This window comes from Solanum stenotomum, chromosome 3, assembly GCF_019186545.1.
Source record: "Solanum stenotomum isolate F172 chromosome 3, ASM1918654v1, whole genome shotgun sequence".
NCBI classification, from domain to species: Eukaryota; Viridiplantae; Streptophyta; class Magnoliopsida; order Solanales; family Solanaceae; genus Solanum; species Solanum stenotomum.
Window position 1 is genome coordinate 35,928,612 of NC_064284.1, and position 14,540 is coordinate 35,943,151.

A 14,540-nucleotide genomic window follows, 5' to 3' on the forward strand; every position below is an offset into this window, starting at 1 on the left:
TGGCATGTGAGGAGGAAATCAGCGAGGTCGTGGAGGTCGGGGTAATGGTAATGCAGTTAGAGGAGTAGTGCAGCCAAGCAAGGAGGTTGCACGTTAAGACGACAATGCTCAGTTTTATGACTTTTCGGGCAAGACCAAGACTGAGGTGTCTGATGCAGTGATCACATGTGTTATTCTTATCTGTGATCGGATGGCTACTGTCTTGTTTGATCCGAGTTCTGCTTATTCATGTGTATCAGTTCAGTTTACCTTGGGTTTTGATATAATGTGTGATATACTTGATGCCCCCATCCATGTTTCTACCCTAGTTGGAGAGTTAGTCATAGTCATCTATGTGTATCATGTTTGCCTTATCTCGTTTATGGCTTTTCAGACTTGGGATGATTTGGTTATTTTAGATATGATTGATTTTGATATAATCTTAGGCATGACTTGGTTATCCCTCTATTATGTTGTGTTAAATTGTAATGATAAGCATGTGACTCTAGAGATCTCCGGTAGGGGAAAGTTAGAGTGGGAAGGGGTGTACAAGCCTAAGCCAGCTAAGATCATATCCTTTATTCGGGCTAGGAAACTGGTGGGGCAGGGATGTTTGGCTCATATCGAGATGTTGAGGTTGAGTCTCCCTCTATTGAGTCTATTCTTGTAGTGTTTGAGTTTAAGGGAGTGTTTCCTACTGATTTGCCTGGTATGCCTTTGGAATGAGATATAGATTTCTACATTAACTTGGAACCTGGTACTCGCCCCATTTCCATCTCTCCTTATCGCATTGATCCGTTAGAATTGATAGAGCTTAAGGCTCAAATACAAGAACTTCTTTATAAAGGTTTCATCTGTCCTAGTGCTTTCCCGTGCGGTGCTCTTGTCTTGCTTGTTAAGAAGAAGGATGGTAATATGAGGACTGGTGATGTTATTGTAAGCCATAAAGGATTGGATTGATACCGGAATGACAAGCTTATGGATAAATAAAGTCTCATTGAGTATACTTGGGTGAAGAAAATTGAAGATTTTAGTAAGAAAGTGCGTATAAAATTGGGTTAGTCCTTTGAATTTGATGAGTATAACTGAGTTTAAAGTGTCATGTCGATGAAAAGGTTGACTTCGTAGTGATAGCCAGGGCTAACTGAGCATAATGGTAGTAAGAGTTCGTGATGGATTGTGATGGGATGCAACTATATAATAAGATAGTTGGTTAAGTGAATTTTTGTATGGAAAATTTTAGGAGATGGTGGGACACCACTCGAATAGAATTTGAAAGAGCTAGAGTCATAATGAAGAAAAATAGTGAGATGTAGTACGACCTTTAGAGAGAGGCGAGAGAAAGAATATTTTATTTGATTGCAAAGGCTAAAGAGGTATCCTCAGAGGGGTAGATAATTGGGTTCAGAGATGCGTGATTTCATTCGTTTTGTTGTGGTTATGGTGATAATGTCACAGGTCCATCATATTGGTTAAAAACTATTGGAAAAGACTTGAGAAATGAGTGTACAGACATTATCTCGAGTGTGATGATAAGTGTTTTTGTTTTTGCTTGAGTTTAGTAATGAGTACGATTGAATTGTTAGCAAAAGATATTGTAAGATCGATGGAGATGCGATCAATGATAAGCGAAGATCCATGAATTTATAAAAATCTTCAAGGTATAAGCCAATGTTGATAGATAAGGGGATTGTGTTTTATGGTTGAATTTACAATTCATGTTTTTCATTGTAAGTCTACATTCGTGGTGATATATGTTGTCAAGGTATGAGTTGACAAGGTGAGAAATGATCAATTGTATCATGTATTCAGCATTTGAAAGGACTTACACCTGGGTTGAGTCGTAAAGTTTATTACTGTTGATTGATAAGTACCTAAGAAAGGTTTTCATTTAAAAGTGTTGGTTTATAGTAAGGTAAATGGTCGGAGTGTTAATGATGGTTGTTAGTATTGAGAGTATGATTCACTAGCTATGTTCATGTGTGTTTTCACTTTTGTGGGTGGATCCTTGGTGGTGGATCAAGTGTATCGATTCTGCGATGTTCTCTTGGTTGAGTGGGATGATTTGGGAAGACGTGGTTATTTCATATGACTTATATGGTGTTGTCTTGGAGTTGTTAAAGTATTTCAGTGGTTATACATGTACCACCTTGCTTATGAGAGTTTATGGAAGAGCTACCATGCGTATCTATGGTTGTCTGACAATCTTAATATTCATCTATTTGTCGAGGTCATGTATCTATTATGTGTGATTGAATGTGGGGATCATTGGGTCCAATTCTACTATTCTTAAGAGGTAATCTACAATTACTAAATCTAGAATTTTGATAGTGTTGTTGGAGGGTTTGTATGCTTGGACATATCCCTCGATGAGTATCTGATGTCTAAAGATACAATTTTTTATAACTTAAGCTCATGGAAATTTATGTTGTGAGATGGAGATGTTGATAAGAACTATGATTGGTTGGGTATTATGAGTGTGTGTTGGTTGGTTCTAGGGGTGGGCGTTCAGTTCTTTGGTTTGGTTTAATCAAATTTCGGTTCGGTTCTTCAGTATTCGGTTTTAGAAAAGTGTGCACCATATTTTAAGCCAAACTAGATCGGTTCGGTTCGGTTCGGTTTTATCTACTTCGGTTTGGTTTAGTTGGGTGTTTTTAAATCGATTTTTCGATATTAACAAAAATAAAGAGAGAATATGATAAAGTAACAATTGTTATTCACTTCACACTTCAAATTTCAAAGTAACAACTAACCGTCTAACAATAAAAGGTAAGAACATCAATTTGTTGTTCTCAGTTCAAAGTAACAACATAAAATGATAAAATCATAAAGTAAAAAGTAGAAACACCAAGTTGCTGCTCAAGCTTGAATTAAATTGAGTTTTGTTTAGTTTAGACTTTAGGTCTTTAGGGTTTACTATTTTGTTATTTAGATTTTTGCTATTTAAGTTTAGGATCTAAATATAAAAATTGAAATGGGCCAAGTAAAGTTAAAAATTAAGTAATATAATAAATACTTTTAAATTTATTTGATAAAACTTCAGTTCTTCGGTACATCGTAGTTTCGGGACCCTTACACCGAACTCCGAACTGAAGAACCAAAGAACCGAAGTTTCGGGAAAAAACCTGACACCAAACTGAAACACCGAAGAAACGAATTTTTTCGGTTCGATTCGGTTCGGTTTTTCAGTTTTTTGGTATTTATGCCCACCCCTAGTTGGTTCAGGGACACCTCTACTTGTAGCGAGTATTGATTTATAATTTTATCATGCTTATGTGAGAAAGGATTAGTTCTGATGATTGTGTCAATGTCCTTGATAACATGTGACAGACATGTGTACGATCAACTTTGGTGGTTATTGGGAATAACTTTGTTGTTAGTTAAGTTTACATACAATAATATTTATCCCTTGAGTACTGTGATGACTTCATTAAGGCAGTGTATGAGAGGATGTGTAGGTATTCAATTGGTTGGTTTGAGGTTGAATATGTGAAACCTTTGGGGGTTGATTTGGTGATGAGATCCGGCAAGAAGGGCAAGCTTAGTCCTCCATATATCGGGCCATTTAAGATTCTTGACTATGTAGGGCCAGTGGACTATAGATTGGCTTTACCTCAAAACTTATCTGGAGTTCATCTAATATTTCATGTGTCCATGTTGAAGAAGTATCACAGGGACGAGGATTACATCATAAAGTGAGACTCAGTTTTGTTAAACAAAGACCTTCAATATGAAGAAGAATCGGTTGCAATTCTTGATTGCGATGTCCGGAAGTGGTGGACCAAGGAGATAACGTCTGTGAAAGTTCAATGGAAGCATTGTCCGGCTGAAGAAGCTACTTGGGAAACCGAAAAGGACATGCGAGACAAGTATCCCCAGCTATTCGACAATTCAGATACTACTCTACTCTTACTTTAGACGGTCTTTCCTAGTTGATCACTCGGGGACGAGTGATGGGTAAATTTGTATCTATTGTGATGAACTGATTCCGTCGTTAGGGAAAAGCCAATGGGGAAAGAATTGGGGTCAGAAAACTTTTGAGCAATAACTTGAGAATTCCTATCCTAGTCCAGATTTGGAAGAAATTTGAGTCAGTGAGGTCTAGGGAAATCTGGTAATGAATGAGATATCTAATATTGAAATTGATCACATGAGTGGATAACTAAGACGTTAAGGAAATCGTACGACTTTACGGAATCAAATTCGGGCGAGTAGAACTCCCGAAACAAATCTTAGCGTGAAAGGGTAGTTTCTGAGTGTCATGGGATGAAGGTGTTTTGTGAAATGGGGGTTTGAAACTCTTAAATTAGCTCAATGTTTCCTTGCAAGCCGCCAATGTGGGATTATTCCTGGCAGCGTGGGGCCGCTGTGATGGGAGGGGGACGCCATAGAGTGACAGTCGCGACTTAAGTCAGAAATAAACCCCAAAAATGTTATTTTTCTGCAAGTTTCATTCTTGAGAGCTAAGAGACGACCCCAGGCAATTTCTTGACAATTTTCACTACTTTTGGTGCAAAAGGTAATGATTTACTCCCCTAATCCATTTTTCGATCCGTAGAACTTAGATTCTTGGTTAATTATTATTGGGGGAGGGTTTTTGGACTGAAATTGATGGTGGGAAAAAGTCGTAGCTGCACCTTAGGATCATAGGTTTGGTGTTGGGTTATTGGGTTTGTTATAATCCGGATAATTAGGCCTTTAATTGTTGATCCTTGCGTATATTAATTATTTGTAGACCTAGAACAAGCGAAAAGAATCTGGAAAGGGAAGATTCAAGTTCCTTTGAAGGATTCAAGCTTGCTTTCGAGGTAGATGATGGTTTGATTTCATGTTTTGCGTGATGTATGTTGGTAATTGCTTCATTGTAATTCATGTATGTATGTGAATGAAGTCTTGTTGATCACGCCTAATATAATTGAGTATGAACTAATGATTGTATTCCATGAATCAACATTTGATTGTATGATTATGTGAATGTACATTATGATTGTGATTGTGGCTTGTTGAATGGATCGGGTGTCACGTTTCAACACACTAACTGGGATCGGGTGTCACGTTTCAACACACTAACTGGGATCGGATGTCACGTACCGACATATATATTGGATCGGGTGTCATGTTCTAACACACTAACTTGGATCGGGTGCCACATTCTAGCGCATATATAGGATCGGGTGTCACGTTTCGATACACTAACAGTTTAGGCATGGGTTCCATGAGAGGACCATTGAATTGGGTTCCATGAGAGAACCATTGATTTGTTATATCTACTTGTTATTGAGAATGTGGAATCGTGCATTGCCCCTGAAATTATAATCGATGTGTATATATATTTTGTGCATGTATGTGTTTACCTTGTTGTAATTCTGATATTTGTTGTGCTTACTGGGATAGCCGTGTGATCCTACCAGTACACTGTGGTTGTGTATAGAAACTGCACTTGCTCTTTCTTTGTTGAGTACAGGGCATCTCTAGGCGGCTACTAACAGGCCTCAGTTAGGTGACTTTTGAGCGTGATCGGATTCAAGGGTGAGCCAATTCTTTCAAGCTGCCATGGATCTCTCTGTTTAAGTCCCCTTTTTTCAGACTTAAACTATTTGTTTAAGGTGTTTTGTTTAGTTTTCGGGGCTGCACCCCTTTTCTTAGACTTTTTAGTTAATCAGAGTTTTGGTACAATGACTTTCAGGTTCTAGGGGTTGAATTTCCGCATTAGTTATGGTTTGTTGTTTTAGTTGAACCCTTGGAGTTTATGGGAACTCCGTTTTTATTGTCATTTAAACCTTCTTCTGTATCTTTAAATGTCTAGTTTTTTGTTAACTTGTTTAGTTTGGGTTGTAGTGATGGGTCTCCCACCGGAGGGTTAGTGTGGGTGCTAATCACGACGGTCTGGATCGTGACATGTATATTGATTTCAATTGCTAGATTTGCTTGAAAAAAGAATCTAAGTTAAGGAATTAGATTGGTTGTGAAGAGAGCGCGTGAGGTTTGAGAAAATTCTTATGATAGACATTTTGCAATTGAAAAATACTTATTGTATTGTTGATTGAGCTAGCCTACCCATTAGAAATTGATGATGTTGAGCAATTACATGCACCCATATTCAAAATTGATACCTAATTGTGCACATTGATAGAATTAGTATCTTAGTTGCCAATTACTCTCGTTTCTTTGATCTTGTTAACTATTTGTTGAACGAACCTCTAAATTGTTAATTTGAAATCTCTAAGACTTAAATTTATATTAAACTTTAATTCTACAACTCCACGAGATATTAGATCACAAATCTTAATTATTTATTAAATTCTATCATATAGCATTCCTTGTGGGAATTGACCCTAATCTATTGATTGAGTTCTTTACGATTGATAGTCGTTTGTATGCTGATTTACAAAGTGTACATTTAGGCGTTATCAATATGTTGTATTGAAATTGATCATCTTTTGTTATATTCATCGGTGTTGGTGCTTCATCTCCATCATGAATCCTCAATTGTATGTCGATTTATATGTAAATACAACATTGTGGAATGATAATTATGATTTTGTAAATTGTAATGTTCTTTGGTAATCGATGTACCAAATTGATAATGTGTAAGGAATACCTCACCACTTTCTAAAACTTTAAGGCATGCATTCTAGAAGACTTCTTTAAAAACAATATTCTTAATGAATGTTGGGTCTTTTATGTCCAGGTTCGCGTTTAGGATGACTAATCATTTTATTGTTGTTATTGTTATTTTTCCTTATGTACTGAATTTACAGTTGTGACAAGTGCATGTACGTCATTTTATTGAGGGATAAAAGTCCTATACTTTCAACCTTTTAAGTTGACACCTAATAATTGTTTCTTGGTTATTCTTTGTTCCTTCATATACTGTGATAATTTATAGAATCTTGTTTCTGCATCATGTTTCCTTTCTATAACTGAGACATGCGCAATTATTTCACCTAAAAGGCCAATAATTTTTCTTATATCACCAATTCAACCTTATTATTGATCGTATTCCTGTGATGAATTAACTCCTCTTGTCACTACTTGTGAGTATTGTTATTATTTATTGGATCTTGTTTCTGCATACTATTTTCATGAAAGAAGTAAGTTCAATATTTTTAAAAAGTATTTTTATTTCAAACTTCAAGTGCATTATTTCAAGAAAGAGTTTAACAAAGTATATTTTGCATTCAAGATGCATATTTTTGAAAGAAAGTTTAGACAATTTCTTAAAAAAACATGTTTAGTTTCAAAGAAAACATATCTTAGATTTGAGAAATTATAGACAAATTTTCAGAAAGAAAATATGTTTAAAAGAAAACATCTTTTTGCTTCCAATTGCACATGCAAGTGTACGTGGTCGCAAGAGTAATAAAATGACTCTTTCAAAACTAATAATGAACAACTTCAGTTTCAGTGTTTAAACAATAAGGGGACAATTTTAGAGTTACATCATGTTAGGAATTCATGTATCACATTTCTTTCATGGATTTATTATGATTATCAAATTACTAATTTATAGGGTTGATGTTATGACCATGATCTCTCGACTTTTAACCACCTACCTCAGTTGACTACCTAACTATATCATTGAGCGAGGATAGGCAGACTCAACTGCGGAGCATTTATTAATCATCCTATCTCTTAACCAAGTACGGTATTCATCCGAGTTTCAATCTTTAACACAGATCTAAACAAGTGGTGCAAGAACGATTTCACTCCTTGTATTCTTTGATCTATCTACCTATTCCTCTCTCGAGTTCAAGAATAGACAACAAAATTAATTTTTATGGTGATCAAGCATGAAATATGAAAAAAAGAATACGAGAGTAATTTATATGATAACCAAATTAATCCATACAATTCGATCTTCAACAACCATCCACGACTACAGTCCCAGAACAAAGACTTTTAGCCACTCATAGTCATTAAAAACATAAATAAGATTATTTTCATGTGATCCAAGACTAAAGAAAAAGTAGAAGATTGAAATCTAAGATGAATTGTTATCCCTTGCTTTTGCACTTGAAAAAGAAGAAGTTCCCTTACAAAATAAACCTAGGGTCCTACTTATAGAGTTTGGGGAACTAATTCCTTCTCCTAATTGGATTTGGAATCCTTAAAAATCGGAAAATTCTCGGGCAATTCGGGGGCAGGGCACCATCATAGCGCTGAAAATTGGTTGCAGTCACTGAGCACCAGGCGTGATGCGCTACCAGTGCGCCAGTGTTGGGCCTTATAAGTGGTTTTCAAGTTGGGGTGGCGCACTAGTGTTACCCCATGATGCATTTCCTTCTTGCTCTTTTTTCCTTCACTCCCGTAAGGTCTTTTCCTGCTCCCATTGTACTCATACTCCTTTAGGAACCCCTGCATATCGCTAATCATGTAGGTTAGTATGCAATCATTGCAATACTCATCAAAACATATCAATTAGCATCAATAATGTTCTCAAAACATATGGTACGTGCAAATAAATCATAGTAATCGGACGTATAAATATGTCCAAGATCGCATACCTCAGTTGAACTCGGTGCATGTTTAGTTTTCTTTTCTCTCAGTGCAGGTAAGTCGTGGTAGGCTAACTTGCACCGTTCATGGCAAGAAGGCGGAATACTGCAGCTCCAACAGGAACAATGGTGACTCCAGCTACAGGAATTAGTAAGTCTTTATCCCTCTTTATTAACGCTTAGAAGTTTTTTTCTCAAAAATTTTCAAGTCATTTAATAGGAAGAGGAACTTAAGGATGAATGTAATAGTAACCGACCATATGCCTTAGTTGGGAAGATACTGGAGAATGTGATGTTGACGCTCCCACGTCGCCTCCAGTTCTCTTATGTAAGTATTACAACGAATATAGATACACAAAAAAGATACGAATAATCAGCAACCCCTGGGATGTGACCTAACTCGTCGGAGCAATCAAAACAAAATCGGAGCTCGAGGGGCTAACACTTGAATATGCTCCTCCAGTTCATCGAGATGGTAAGGTAGTTGGAAAAATTACAACTGAGGATATTCATTCTACTAATGATTATTGGTCTACTGCTCTAATGGATATGTCTTTGGAGATGCATCATATAAAAAATCAATGGGGAAATATGTGATTATGTGTGGAATTTTGTGAAAAACCCTCAGATTCTATACCACTCTGATAGCTACTATGTATTTTGGTTCGAGACCATTCAGATAGAGAGGTTTTCATGAAAGCTGGACCTTATCCTTACAATTTCAAGCCATTTATTCTGAAGAATTGGTAGATGGATTTTGTGTTTGATATTGAATGTATTACTATAATTCCTCACTGGTAAATTTCCTGGGCTATCAGTGGGCTTCTGGTCTATGGAAGCTTTGAGTAAAGTAGCTAGTGCCATAGGCACACCATTGAACACTAATAAATTCACAACTGACATGAACGAGATCTCTTATGCATGTGTGTTGGTGGAAGTGGATATATCTCAACCTCTATTGGATGAGCTTAGAATGGACACCCCCTTTGTCCATATACAACAAAATATCGAGTATGATTTTGGAGGCCTATATTTTATGCAAACTACATAAAGTTTAGGCATTCGATTGAGGAGTGTTGGTTGAAGGAGAAACAGAATCAGCAGCAAGAGGAATTTAAGCAACCTCCTTAGAAAAGGAAAATGGGGAGAAGAAGAAAGCGGGTTGCTCATCACTGGCAAGCTAAACCAAAAGAGGAGTTAGAGCTTCAAAGGTTAAAGGTGGTGTCTCCACAAGTGAAACAGAATACAAAGCAAAGAGGGGGGGGGGGTATTATGAGGGTTGAACAACTAGTGCGATCCAGTCATCATACAATGATAAGTGGAAATAATAGGTTTGAGCAGTTGGCTGAACATGGTGCTGGAATTCCAAGAATGCAAGACATTGTTAAGTCCTCTACATTTCAACCTCCGTAATCATTCGCTCTTGGAATGTTAGAGGGCTAAAGCCCTATAAACAGAAAGAGTTGATGCTCTTTCTAAAAAAGAATAAAATAGATCTATTTGGGTGTTTAGAAACTAGAGTTAAAGAGAGGAAGGTTAAACCAATCTTGATGAAAATTTTTAGAGGCTGAATTTATTGCTATAACTATCCCTCATGGTGAAAATGGTAGAATTTGGCTATTATGGAGGATACATGTTAATGTTCATATTCTGCGTATCCATGAACAGTTTATCCACTGTCTGGTGGATGATCTAGGTAATAACTTCTCAGCTATTGTCACTAGTGTGTATGTAAAGAATGAGCAAAGTCAAAGAGAGCTCTTGTGGCAAACTTTACAGACTATAGGTGCTTCTATACAAGTATATGAATTCTTGGTAGAGACTTTAAAAATGTCATGTCTGTCAATGAGAGGATTGGTCAACCTGTAACAGTTGTTGAGGTGCAAAGGTTCAAGGAAATGTTAAACTAGTTACAACTCACTCTTCTGAAGGCACATGAAGCTGCAATACTTTGGCCATATTAAAGCTGACTATTTATAACCAGGGGTGTGTGATCACTCCCACAAAGAATTAGCTTGCATCCTATACCTTTCAGAATTTACAAATCAGTCATGGACCATCAGGAATTTAAAGATATAGGCATGTATGGTTAAGGCCAATGAGGGGTGATCTATTGGCTATCATATGGTTTAGATTGAAACTTCTTAAGGTGGAACTGAAGGACTTAAAAACAAGTTTATGGCTTCTTATTATCAAAAGTTTAACCAAGCTAGACAGAGAATCAAAGTTATACAAGTTGATATGTCACAAGATTTATTTAATCAAGGTTTATTTGATCAGGAGAAGACTATTTTGATGGAGATACAGAAGTGGAGCTTGGTAGAGAAAAAGGTACTTAGACAGAAATCTAGAGCTTGCTGGATAGATAGTGATGATTCAAATTCAAAGTATTTCTATGAACAATTGAAGATCATAACAAACCACAACAACATTTCCTCTATTTACACAGAGAATGGTATAAAGTTGATAGAACCACAGTTGGTTGAGGCTGAATTTTGATCATTTTTTACCAATCTCATGGGAGCTAGTAATGTGGAACTAATGGGTCCAAATATAGTGGTTACAAAGAGGGGACCTTGTCTAACTAGAGAGAAGCAATTGGAACTGATCCATGAGATTAGTATAGAGGAAATCGATGCAGCTATTAAAGATATGCCTAAAGACAAGAGTCCTGGAATTGATGGTTATTCTATTGAGTTTTTTACTACTCATTGGGGCCTGGTCAAGGAAGAGGTATATGTAGACATGCAATTATTTTTCAGAAATGGAAAGCGGATGAGGACACGGAGTTGTACTACTATAACACTGGTGCCTAAGGTTCCTTGCCGCTCCTATGTGAAGGACTTTAGACCCATAGCATATTGTACTACTCTTTGTAAGATTGTTGACAAGATACTTACTAGTAGAATTAAAAGATTGAATTCAAATTAACTAACAATAAATAGTTTATGATTTATTTTAGTACAAACAAACTATAATAGTTTAGTGGTGCATGGTAGCGTGACTTGCTAAAGTGAACCATTGACCAAAAAATGGCGAGAGAACGGTAGAATAAGGCAGTAGCTAAGATGGAGGTAACACCAAAAGTACAGGAGATGGTAGATCTAGACAAACAAAAAGGATTTGAGGACAAACATGGAAAGCAAGCAGTGAAACAGTGGCAGCCTCTACCAACAGAAGTGGTGGCCCCTCAAACCAATGAAACAGTACTTGTAGTAAACCTAGGGAGTAAATCCCATACTGGGATGAGAAGTAGGGAACTCAGTGAGATACCAGCCTAGGACAATAATAGGAAAGGGGTTTACTAAGAAAGTTGGACATGAACACAAAGCCAACTGAGAAATAGGCGAATTTCTTTGATAACAATAGGATGTTGGCTAAGGGAATGGATTTGAGCAATATAAATCTAGTAGTGAAGAAGGGGGAAAAGGTCATTGAACTGAATAAAGATGAAACTGACAAAGAAACAGAGAACTGGAAACAAGAACTAATCCTATATGTGGTGGGAGATTCCCCAACAATTATATTGCTACAATTGAAAGGTATATTGCACTCCAGGGGAACACTATAAGTAAGCCTAAGGTATACTATCATAATGATGGCTATTTCTTAGTCAAATCTTCTAGTCTAGATGATAGGAATGAAGTGTTGTAATCAGGGCCACATATGTTGAATACCAAGCCCATAATTATTAAGGTGTGGAGTGCTAATTTTGATTTCAACAAAGAGGTATTACAAACTGTGTCATTTGGGTGAAATACCCAAACTTACCTCTGAACTATTTGAGTATGGATTCATTTGAGTAGAATAAGTAATGGACTAGGAGCTTCATTGTATGCAGATGAATGCACTACTAAGATGGATAGGATCTCTTATGCTAGAGTGTTTGTGGAAATGGATGTTGCAAGAGAACTACCAAAAATTCAAGGTAGAAGATTCAAATGGAAGAATGTTTGAGCAGATAGTGCAGCATGAATGAGTTCCTGAATATTGCACTACATGTATATGCAAGTGGGGCATATGTGTCACATAAAGGAAGGTCCTTGAAATGCAAGTGGAGCATATGTGTCACATAATGTGGTCAATAAGTGGGTACAAAAGCAAGCAACTATTGCAGATGGAAGGGTGGATACAGGAAACAAGGACAATGTTGAGACTAATGAGGAAGCATGCAGTGAGGAAGCTAAGATATGGACACAGGTAAGCTCAAAAATAGTAGCAAGAGGGGCTCCAGGAGTACAATCACAGCAAATGACAACGCAAAATGGGTTTGAATCTCTAGTAGTTCAGGAACATGGCACAACTAGCTCATATGGTGATCAGGGGAGAAAAGGAGATGACACTGGAGGAAAAAATCCTAAACTGGTGCAATGAAGTTGGTTACTTGGAATACAAAGGGAATAAATAGACTTCATAAATAGAAGGATCTCAAGTTGTTTATGAAGGAAAATAATGTAGGCATAATAGCAATACAAGAGCATAAAATAAAGGAGCAATTAGCAAGAAAAAGTAACTCAAAAGATAGCACAAGGTTAGAAATGTGAAGCAAATTATGAGCACACTGATAAGGGTAGAATACGATTGATGTGGGATCCTCATGTGATTGAATGCACCACTATGAACAAATATGATCAATATATCCATGGTCTAATATTAATAAAAAGGACCAACTTGGTGTTCTACTTAGCTGTAATCTATGGTCTGCATAATATCCAACATAGGAGAAAGCTTTGGGAAGATTTGGCATGCATGCTTGCAGGGGCTTATTAACCTATGATATGCATAATGAACTTTAATGTTGTATTATCATATGAAGATAAACCTCAAGGAAGACCAATCTAAGAGGTAGAAATAAGGCACTTCAGTGAATATTCATGATTGATAATGGCATGACAGAATTGAAACCAACATGCAGATCTTATACTTGGTCTAATGGGCACACTTATAACAAGATAGATAGAGTTGTGGTGAATGCAGAATGGATGCTGAAGATGCCTCAAATGGAGATTAACATTATGAATCTAGGAATATTTGATCACTCCCCTTTGATCTTGGAACTACATAGAACACTCAGAGGTACCTGCAGGACATACAATTTTTTCAACTATATAACTGAACACCCGGAGTTCTTGCAGACAGTAAAAATATCATGATTGGAAGGAAACAAAAGAGACTTGAAGGGTGTATGGCAAAAGCTAGCAAAGGTGAAAACAGGTCTCAAACAGCTACACAACAAACAGTTTAATTGGGTCAACAATAGGGTGAAAGATATTAGAGGGCAGTTGCAATGTGTTCAAGAACTTATGAAGGATCATGAAGCAGTTACAACTAACAGACAACATGAAAGATAACTACAACAGCAGCTAGAGAAATGGAGTAAAGTTGAAGAAAGTGTTATGCAAGGAAAATCCAGGGTACAATGGTTGAAGTTAGGTGATGCAAATACTACATTCTTCTTTGCACACATGAAAAACAGGGTGACTCAAAATACTATTACTAGTTTTATGATTTTAGAAGGCATCAAAGTCCATACACAAGAAGTAGTGATGTTCGATTCTTCGATTCGGTTTTATCAAATTTCGATTCGGTGTTTTAGTGTTTGGTTTCGAAAAAGTGTGCACCAAGGGTGTGTTTGGTGTGAAGGAAAATGTTTTCCCGGAAAACAAGTAGATTTTTGACTTATTTTCTCATGTTTGGTTGGTAAGTAGAAAATATTTTCCGGAAAAGATTTTTTAGTGTTTGATTTATGAATGAAAATTATTTTTGAGAAAATATCTCCTTTTTTTACTAGAGAGTAGAAAATAATTTTTGAATTGAAATTGAAAATATCTTTTAAAAATAAACTTAAGTTTTTTTTGGGGGGTGGGGGTTGGGGCTGGCGAGGGGGGGAGGGGGTAGCGGTGAGATGGGGTAAAAATTAAATATTTGAAATTAAAAATATATTTTAAAAACAAACTTAATTTTTTTTGGGTGGGGTGGGGGTGAAAAACAAAAATTTGAAATTGAAAGTATTTTTAAAAAAACAAGCTTTAAATTTAATATTATTTTTTTTTGGGGGGGGGG